The sequence below is a fragment of the Adiantum capillus-veneris genome, chromosome 22, assembly GCF_014529385.1.
Source record: "Adiantum capillus-veneris isolate H3 chromosome 22, ASM1452938v2, whole genome shotgun sequence".
NCBI classification, from domain to species: Eukaryota; Viridiplantae; Streptophyta; class Polypodiopsida; order Polypodiales; family Pteridaceae; genus Adiantum; species Adiantum capillus-veneris.
In genome coordinates, this window is record NC_140952.1 from 52460727 (window position 1) to 52470289 (window position 9563).

A 9563-nucleotide genomic window follows, 5' to 3' on the forward strand; every position below is an offset into this window, starting at 1 on the left:
ATCGCCTTTGAGTTCCATTATTTTCTAGAAAACTGTTGAACTCATTTGAGAAGTATTCTCCCCTCCATTTGATCTCGGGCACTTTACATGTTTGCCAGTCTATTTTTCAACCAGTCTTGAAATTTTTGAAAGTCCATAAAACACCCCACTTTTTTGCTTCATGAAATAGACCTATATCTTCCTCGTATGGTCATCAATCACGCTCATAGCGTACCTACATCCATGCATAGGCGAAGTCTTTACCGGATCCCATACATCTGTATGTACTAGCTCTAATACATTCTTGCTTTCATGCTTATCATGAGGAAAGGATGATTTTGCCTATATTCCAAACTGACTACCTTGACATTTTTTTGGATTTTAGTAACTAAATGCTAGCAAGCCTAAAACCATTTCCTTAGTTTGCATTGTCTTTAGCTATTATACATTCACATGACCAATTTACTTGCGCTAGATTTTCATATCAGTAACAACTCATGAACCTTGTGCAAAATGACCATATTCACCTTAGGCACATTTGCATCTAAACTAAAAATCTAGCCCACTTTCTTTCCCTATGCAACAAATATCTTATTCTTTTTGTACTCTTCAACATAGAGACCATCAAAGTTAATATGTTGGGTTGTTGATCATGTAGGCCGAGTGCCTACTGCCCATCACTAACTTATTTCCACTTACCTTTAATTGTATAGATATACAATTATCTATACAATTAGGGTTGTTAACCATGTAGACTGGGCACCCACTCTCCATCACTAACTTATGTCCTTTTACATTTAATTGTGTAGATGTACAATTTATGAGCCGCACACAAACTAATTCACTATTGTGTGCTACTATGAAGAAGAGGGGTGGCTCTCCCTCACCATATCTGTGTGTCATGTGCTCTCTCTCTCTCTCTCTCTCTCTCTCTCTCTCTCTCTCTCTCTCTATGTGTGTGTGTGTGTGTGTGTGTGTGTGTGTGTGTGTGTGTGTGTGTGTGTGTGTGTGTGTGGCTTGCACTTATCCAACTCCACTCTTTTGCTTCCATTCATTCAAGGATCAAAGTAGATTGGTTGCCAACAAGAGAGCTTCATCATCGTGAGTGCTTCATGCACTATTTAGAGCTGATTTGCAGCCGTTCTTGAGTGCTTATAGAGAATAGTATTCAGCCAGAATGTATCTGCTCCATTATCCAATGTATCATCTCCTATGAAGACAACCCAAGAGCTTAATGTTTTGCAAGTGAATGCTCTAAATGAGCAAGCTATTGAGTAGGCTAGTACTAAGGAGATCTCAAAGAGCCCTGCATTTGCTAGAGCGGTTCATTTCTAGCATGAATTTTGATCTATCTTCAGCTATTGAGCACAAATTTGGGAAAATAAAGAGTCAAACTCATTGATATGGCTAGCAACACGAGCTAGCTCTTTCATACAAATATTATATAGCCTTTGCATCAAGGAAACCTTGTTGCTAGCAGAGCTTTTCCCATATGCGTTGCTTAACTTCAGCTATACTTGATGTACGATAGCACTCACCAAATATTGAAATGAATTGACTTGATAAGATGCAATCTAATTGTAGATGTGCAAAGCGCACCTAACTCTTCCAATTGAAATTGAGTCATGTTCATCTCCTCAGTCCTTGTAGCATATGAAATGGGAAGTTTTTTATTCTTTTGCACTAAGATATCATGAATCTGCTCTTTCCACAGTGCAAAAATTTGTCCCATCAAACTTCTTGATGTCATAAACATCCTCATCCTTAGAATTCACCATAAGAGCAAGATTTCTAGCACAAAATTTTGAAATTTTTTGGTAGAGAATCTGGGAGAAAATCTCAGCCAAATTGAATATCTAAAAGCAATATGCATTGACCAAAAACACATTGAAATGCTCTTTGAGCAATAGACATAAATTGGAGAGTAACAAACTATTGGTGCACACTGTCAAACTGACAAATGACTTCCAACATGGTGTCAAAGCACCTAGTCCTCTCTATACATGGTCTATGACAAGGTCACAATATAAGGATCTCCAACAACCTAGTCCACCTTGCACTTGGTAACCCAACCCCTAATGTTTGGCTTCCAAAAACCTCACGCACGACCCTCACAAAAGGCTAAGCAATGACACGACTATAGTCAATTTTAAAAATAACTATTTTCTAAACCAAGTCTCAAAAATGGCGTCCCATAAAAATACAATCGAAGAGTAGACGAAAATCTAGACAACACCTTCTACCTGCTCTCAATGATAGAGATGACAACATTGTCAAGCATAAATGCAAAATGCATATGACATATCACAGATCTCAAGTAAAAAGCTCTCCAAAACTTGTACCTGTATCCAACTACCTGCAATGCACAAGTAGCACATGTATCTATAACTTGTTGTGTCCTCGTCAATGGCCACACCAATCTCACATAGAGCATGTATATTCCTCATAATAATACATTGAGCCAATGCTCAAAACACCTGTATTGTGCCTCAATTTTGTGTGTATTAAATGTGTCTATGTGTGTGTGTGAGGATGTTGATGTCGTGTACACTGTTGTAGAAAATGTGATCAAAATTAGGTCAAATAGACTCCATCATTGCGTAGAGAATCTGTCAAAATTCCCAAAACAACTCCTAGGTTGCGCACATTTGAGACTCCATGAGAGAAATATAGCAAAAAATGTGTTTTTTTGGGCCAAACAATGCACCTTCAAAAACATGTCTCAACTAATTTGTCACACCATGGGTTGAATAACCACAACAAAATAGTCCCAAATATGAACATAATGAGCTTCTAAATGAGCTAACACAAACTAAAGATCTCAAGTTCATCCCATACATGGCTACAAATTTCCTAGTCCAAATTCTACTACAAGCGCACTCTAATGCACTATAATGTGTGTGCAATCAAAGGATAACACTTTGACTGAATACTCTCCTTTGTAAGCACTCAATAATGACTACAAATCAGCTCCAAATAGTACACAAAGCACTCACAACAATGAAGCTCTTTCATCGACAATCAATCAACTGAGATACGTGCATGAAGGGAAGGAGAAGAGTGGAGTTGGATACATGCAAGCCCTCCCCCCCACCCACCCACACACACACACACACACACAGAGCATGACACACAAATATGGCGAGGCTCCTTGTTACAAAGAGGCCATGCTAGCCTAGGATAAGACTCAATTTTGATGAAAAGTGAGTTTTCTAGCATTGAAAAGAAAAAAACTTGGGATTTGGTTCCATTGCCAAAATGTAAGAAAGCTAGCCAAGGATAAGACTCAGTGGGGGTTACACGAATGCAGATTATATGGTTGTTAGGATAGTTGAAGATCCATGTGTAGCTATGTATTCCTATTTGTTGAAGCAGCCATGTCCCAAAGATCATGTCTCCAAGATTGCACTTTGTCTTCCATTATAGAGACATAGTATGTTGTAGTTTCTGGTGCTAGTAAAGAATCTATATGATTAGCTCGTCTAGTGGGAGACCTTGGCATTTATCAAGCTCTAGTGATGCAGTGTGATAGTCAGAGTGCTATTGCATTAGCGAAAAACTCCATGTTTCACTCTAAGTCACAACACATAGAGGTGAGGTATCATGTGATATGGGACATACCAGGTAGCAAGCACATCGAGATAGTGAAGGTTCAAATGGATGACAACCCTACAAATGCTCTCATGGAGAGTCTAGCCTCATATCGGTTTGCACATTTCATTGAGATGATGGGTGTAGGTAAGCCATTGGAATGCTTCACGACTGTACACGTTGTACAAAGACAGGCCACTTGGGACACGTTGACCTTCAAGTGGGAGAGTGTTGGGGTTCATGACAACAGACCAAACACTCATATTGCACTCCACGTATATCACGTGTCTACTCCTCTCCTTCCTCACACTCCGCACGCATTGCTTTTGCACCAAGAGCCGCTCTACAACTATGACCTGTCAAAGTATTCAACCGAAGAGGTTCTACATGGTTTTTATGCACGCATGGTGTTCTTAGCCTCGTATTACATGCTGAATTTTGAGGAGGCATTCTACATAGGATTTTTTGCTTATAGATAAAAAAATCTTTGGCCTTGTCATTTCGAACCTCCACGAAGATTTGTGGGATATTCAACCATAGAAGAAAAAATTTGATTTACAATCCAATTCATCTCAATGGCCACAAAGAGCTCTGAATCAAGTGCCACCAAGGATTGAATCAACTTAAAAAAGGCAACAATGCACACCAACACATTACTTAGGCAACAAGTCGCACACGACACAGACAAAGAGGGAGAAATGTTGGTTGCTCAAGTAAAGTAGAATATCTCTTTTGATCATTTTAGCCATATATTTTGTAATGTATCTCAATCGATGAGTAAAAATCCTTCCAAACTTGCATATTGATTGTATCAATATTATTCATTTTGATGTGTAAATAGGTAAATGGGGCCAAGGGCTTGTAGCTTATAATTCCATTTGATTGGATATCCCATTTCACTCATTTTGAGTTAGATTCCCTTGCTTTTAAACCTTGGCTAAGGTATAGAAGCCAATTTTGTAAAGACAATGAAGTGAGCGTACAGTAGACTTTTGTCTATAGAGTCTTCCCTCTTGCTTCTCTTGCTTGCATCTCCCTCATACATTATGACATTCAGTTTTTTGAGACTTGCTACATGTTTCTAGATGAAAGCTCTTCTGTTAGATGTAAGATTCTAATAATTATTATGTGGTTTTAAGTGTGTTTTTCCACAAATTGTTTAGGCTCATATTGCTAAAAAATATACATAAATCAATTTTTGAGCATAGTAGTCCATAGAGATCTCTTAGGGGAAGCTACTAAGTTCTTCTGACATCAAACTTGATATGTTAAAAATAGGATGCTTCTATTAAGCATGACTTTTTCCAAGTGCTAAAACAAATATTTGAGGTTACAAGTGTGCGCTTTGCCGCACGTGTCCAAGGCTGGGAACTTGTATGTGCACTATGTGCAAGCCATGATGGCTGCAAGCACACAACTATATAGTCCTAGCAAGCTATAATGGTGTGTCACTCACTCCTCAATGATTCCGTCATGAAGGATCCTCTGCTGCTGTGAAGAAGAAGGAGCCTCTGTCAATGTTGTGCTCAATCGCCTTGCCACCGTCAATACCGTTGCAATCCTCGATCTGTCTCTCTCTCTCTCTCTCTCTCTCTCTCTCTCTCTCTCTCTCTCTCTCTCTCTCTCTCTCTCTCAATCAAGCACACACACACACACACACACACACACACACACACACACACACACCAGTGAGCACACGAAGGAGAAGGAGACATAGATGGAGCAAGAACACTTCTTAGCTTGCACCTCAAAGAATGAGGATTTTCAGGTCAAATGGACCTTTTATAAGAGTTTGACCCATTCACACATGGGCATCCACCGTCCATAGTGGCCGCTCATTGCAAAAATACTATAAAATAAGATAAGTGGTGCGCCTCTCATCGGCGATCACCTACACACCTATTGGACCGACAAGCCCGGTCAATGACTCAATCAAATAAATAATAATGCGTTTGTTGAAGGTGATAGGGTGTTCGTAAGGGTTAACATGCCCCCCTTCCTGATGTAGATTCCGTCCTTGGAAGCTATTGAGATAAAGCCCATTCATCGAGGTGGAAGAGCATCTGAGTTTGTAGTCTTGGGCTTTCTTCAAACACTGCAAAATCTACCAAAAATCGCACAGTAATTGCATTCTCATATACAATTAAAAAGCATATGCAATGAGTAGCACGCAAATTGATTGGTAACAAAATATTTAATAATTTTTTAGCAATAAACATTAAACTATAATATAATCAAACGCATAAGCAGTTGTAACGGTCAAAAAATAAACAAGTTTGGGATCGCTAATTTAACGATCGAAAGGCACTATAGGTCAAATATTAATACCATGGGCAAGCTTCGCAATTCTCTCTGGTCCATTAAGCTGTTTAATCATGAGAGCAAAGTATTTCATGTCCGAGGACTAACTAGAGGCTATACCTAGAAGACCTTTTAGTTAAGCTACAATAAAAGGAATTGCTTATGAAATCATCGCCTAAATTATTCCCTTGTTTGACCCCCCAAAGTGTTTTCACATAGATTCAATTTTTGACGCGTGTCCTTATTTTGTATGCCTTGGGCTTTTTGCTTTTCAAGGAAAAGCGCCCACAGTGAGAACCTCTAGGGCTCTAGTACCATAGGCAATACATGTGAGTGAAGTACCAAATCAAACTAGCATTTCTCTTCCGGTTAATATTTTACATTGTGGCACTTTTAATTTTTTGTTTGTTCATTTTTAGCATTTCAATTTTGTAACTTTTGGGGGTCATATGACACTGTTACCCTCCCCAGGCTCATCACACTAATAAACTCCCTTTGTAATACTTAAGCTAAAGGTCAATAGGGACTAAGCCCACTAGAAAGCCCTAGTGCATTGCACACAATGCTACCTAAATTGGATTAAGAACCTAAAGTAACCATTGATTATTAGGAAGGCATTCCCCATGGTATTAAGAGAAGAACTCTAACACCTAACTTGGTCAAACTAGCTTATTCAAACTGCTTGATTCTTAAACCTAGATAAGGGAGTATGCCAAAAAATTATATTGATTCTAATGTTTGATGCTAAGCAGACGTGCTGAATCTTATGCCACCAATCACACTTAAAGCAGACAAACATGGATGCTAAAAAAGACAAGCGACAATGATAATGGACAAGAAAGACCTGTTCGTATTGATGATTGCACTCGATTTGAAGAGTGAACGAGACACGGATTCCTTGAAGTTCAACATTGCAATTACTGCAATGCGTTCCTATACACACTAGAAAACACAAGGAATACCTCTAGGAGGCACATCAGTGGGAAGAGGCACCAACCTTTATTGGACACAACCAAAACAACTGAAGGAACCCTAACCTAATTATTTGCACCCCCCTAGAGAGTCCAGGAATAGGATATTAAATAGATGGGCGGGTAGCCCTAAGTCTAAACCCTTATCCCCGTCATCGTCGAGAAAAACAAATTCATCATCCATGAAAACTTACGTGCCATCCGTGTAATCATGTAACTCTTCCTCATCATTAGAGGCACAAATGGTCACTAAGAACGTCACTAGACCTCTATAGTCATCTTGGTCAAAAGGGTAGGCTTGTGCAATCGGAGAGACGCTCTCTACTAAGTAGAGATCAATTGTGGTCAAGAGACGTATTAGCCATTCTAATTGCTCAAAATTCTTCTTACACGCTAGCGTATCTACCAAATCCCATCAATGGCAAAAACGGGTAGACTATGTGAAGCACTTGTGAAAAGTAAAGATGGTACCTCTCACCCAAGGTAGGAGTGGATGACTCTAGCGTACTAGCCATATCTGTACACATAGATAGATGATGGTTAGTGTGAAAATATTATAAGGGTCATGTCAAAAGGTCATGTCCTTGTGCATAATATTTATTGACTTTGTAGGTTTCCAGATTTTTGTTTGGTGGCTCTTACTCTTTTCCTTTCTTAAATTTTGTTTTCTTGAGTATAAGGTTACATATATACATTCCCTAAGATTGGAAGATTGAGAAGTCAATGAGGAAGGTTAAGAGGGGAGCAATTGAATGATGGATTTCAGCAAACACTCCCGCCTTCCTTGGGTAGATCATACCTTTTGGAACAATGTCTTCACCTTTTGAAACCAATTGTTCCAAGAGTTGTTATGGGTGAAGACTTTGACAAATAGTTTTCGACTGCCCTAGGCATTTCATCTAGTGTGCAAGGGTGGTAAGGTACTCTCCCATGATTTTATTTGCAATGTTGTTGTAGGTGGTGAACTTACAACGAGAGGTGCAATTTCTGTCTTGTTTGTATGGATATGTACAATGGTAGGTGGAGGTCGTGCCGAAGCTTCTATTTGTGTATATGAACTACATGAAGAGAAACAAGCTTCATTTGTTTTTCTATAATTGAGCTGAGGGAAACAAGTCGTGTTCGCTTGGGTACCCACACTAGCTCCGAATCAAGTGTATAGTGTTCTGTGATCTTTCCCTTCCCGCGATCTTCAATCGGCTTTATCGTTACAGGATTTGACTCACATGGGTCAGGTTACACGTAAGAACACAATTTATATATTGGCACGCACGTTTGATCATTCCCTTCACAGTAGCTTTGGGCTTCCAATAGTCTTTTAGGAATCCAACGCAACGTTTTTTTACATTTTTTGGAGCGGCTGGGGCGTTTCTTACAAGGCTTATGTTTTTTAGCATCAAAAATTGTCACTAAAGAAGCTTTAGGGACCCATTTGTATGTTTTCTTAGTTATATTGCGATGGGTCTTGGGTGTCTCATTTTTTGTTTCAGCAATAGAAGTTGAAGCTCAATAGGGACATATGGTTCAACCTCTTGGACAGACAATGTTTTGGGTTTTTTTTCCCTCGGGAGGTAATATCTCAGGGACTATGGCCTAAGTGGTAGGGCTAAGAGTTGGTTTTTGTGTTGTGCCACTCCTAGTCCCCCAGTTAATGGCATGACCAAAAAGTCTTGACTGCAACCCCGTTGTCATAATTGATAGAAGTGTGCCAGATTCCAAAAACTCTATTTTTTTCTTGTTGATACCCTTGACTTGGATAATACTCTCAGCTAGAGGTGGCTTTTCTAACTGACACCACACTCTGTATGATAGCAGATTGAGCACCCATGTCCAGTAAGGCATTATATAGCACTTTTTCATAGGCACTATTTAACTCAATAGGGTATCGTAGAGGTGTGTCAGAGTCCAGCCAATCATCCTTTGTTTCTACTTGAAATGAATGTTTAATTCCAAGGTTGGCCTCTCGTTGGTGTCTCCTTACAGTACAACTCAACTTTAGTTTCTCTGTAGCTTCTAGTTGTGCGATGTCAATGGGTTGTGGACTACACCACATGATGCTTTGAAGGTATTCACTCCAATCATCTACCAACTTTGATGAGCATCACATGCCCCTATATAGTTAAGCCATTCTGCAATAGGTTTCTTTTCATTTATTCTAGCACGCACATTTTTTTGATATTGTTGCCTCTTATATCTCTTACTCTTCTTGTCTAATTTTTTATTATGGATGATCTCCAGTGAAGAGTCGCTAGATGAATCGCTACTCGTGTCTTCTCCTCTCCCGAATAGATTATCATCTCGGGTAACACTGGGCCCTGAATGGTTTCTCCCCACATTTTCACCACGATTTAACTTAGATTCTTTGTCCTCAGAGTCAATCTCAATTGAGGGTTTTGACTCCGAATTGTGTGGGCTATAGTCTTGTGAGACACTATTGGTTCCAATGTCAGTCAAGCCTTGATCTTGTAGGTCATCAGAAGCTATATGCATCACTCCTATCATATTTAAGGGTACGAGTTGTGCCATTTCATCCCCCTCAGGTGTTACCCAGATCGTCCCCCTATTTCCCCAAGTGTCTATGGTTGGTGCTAGGTGGACCTAATCCACATTGTCAAACTCAATCATCCCAGGTAGAACATCCATATAAGGAGAATCTTCCCCAACATAGTGTGCATTTTACACGTATAACAATACTGCAACGGGGCCGAGTGAATTGTGGTG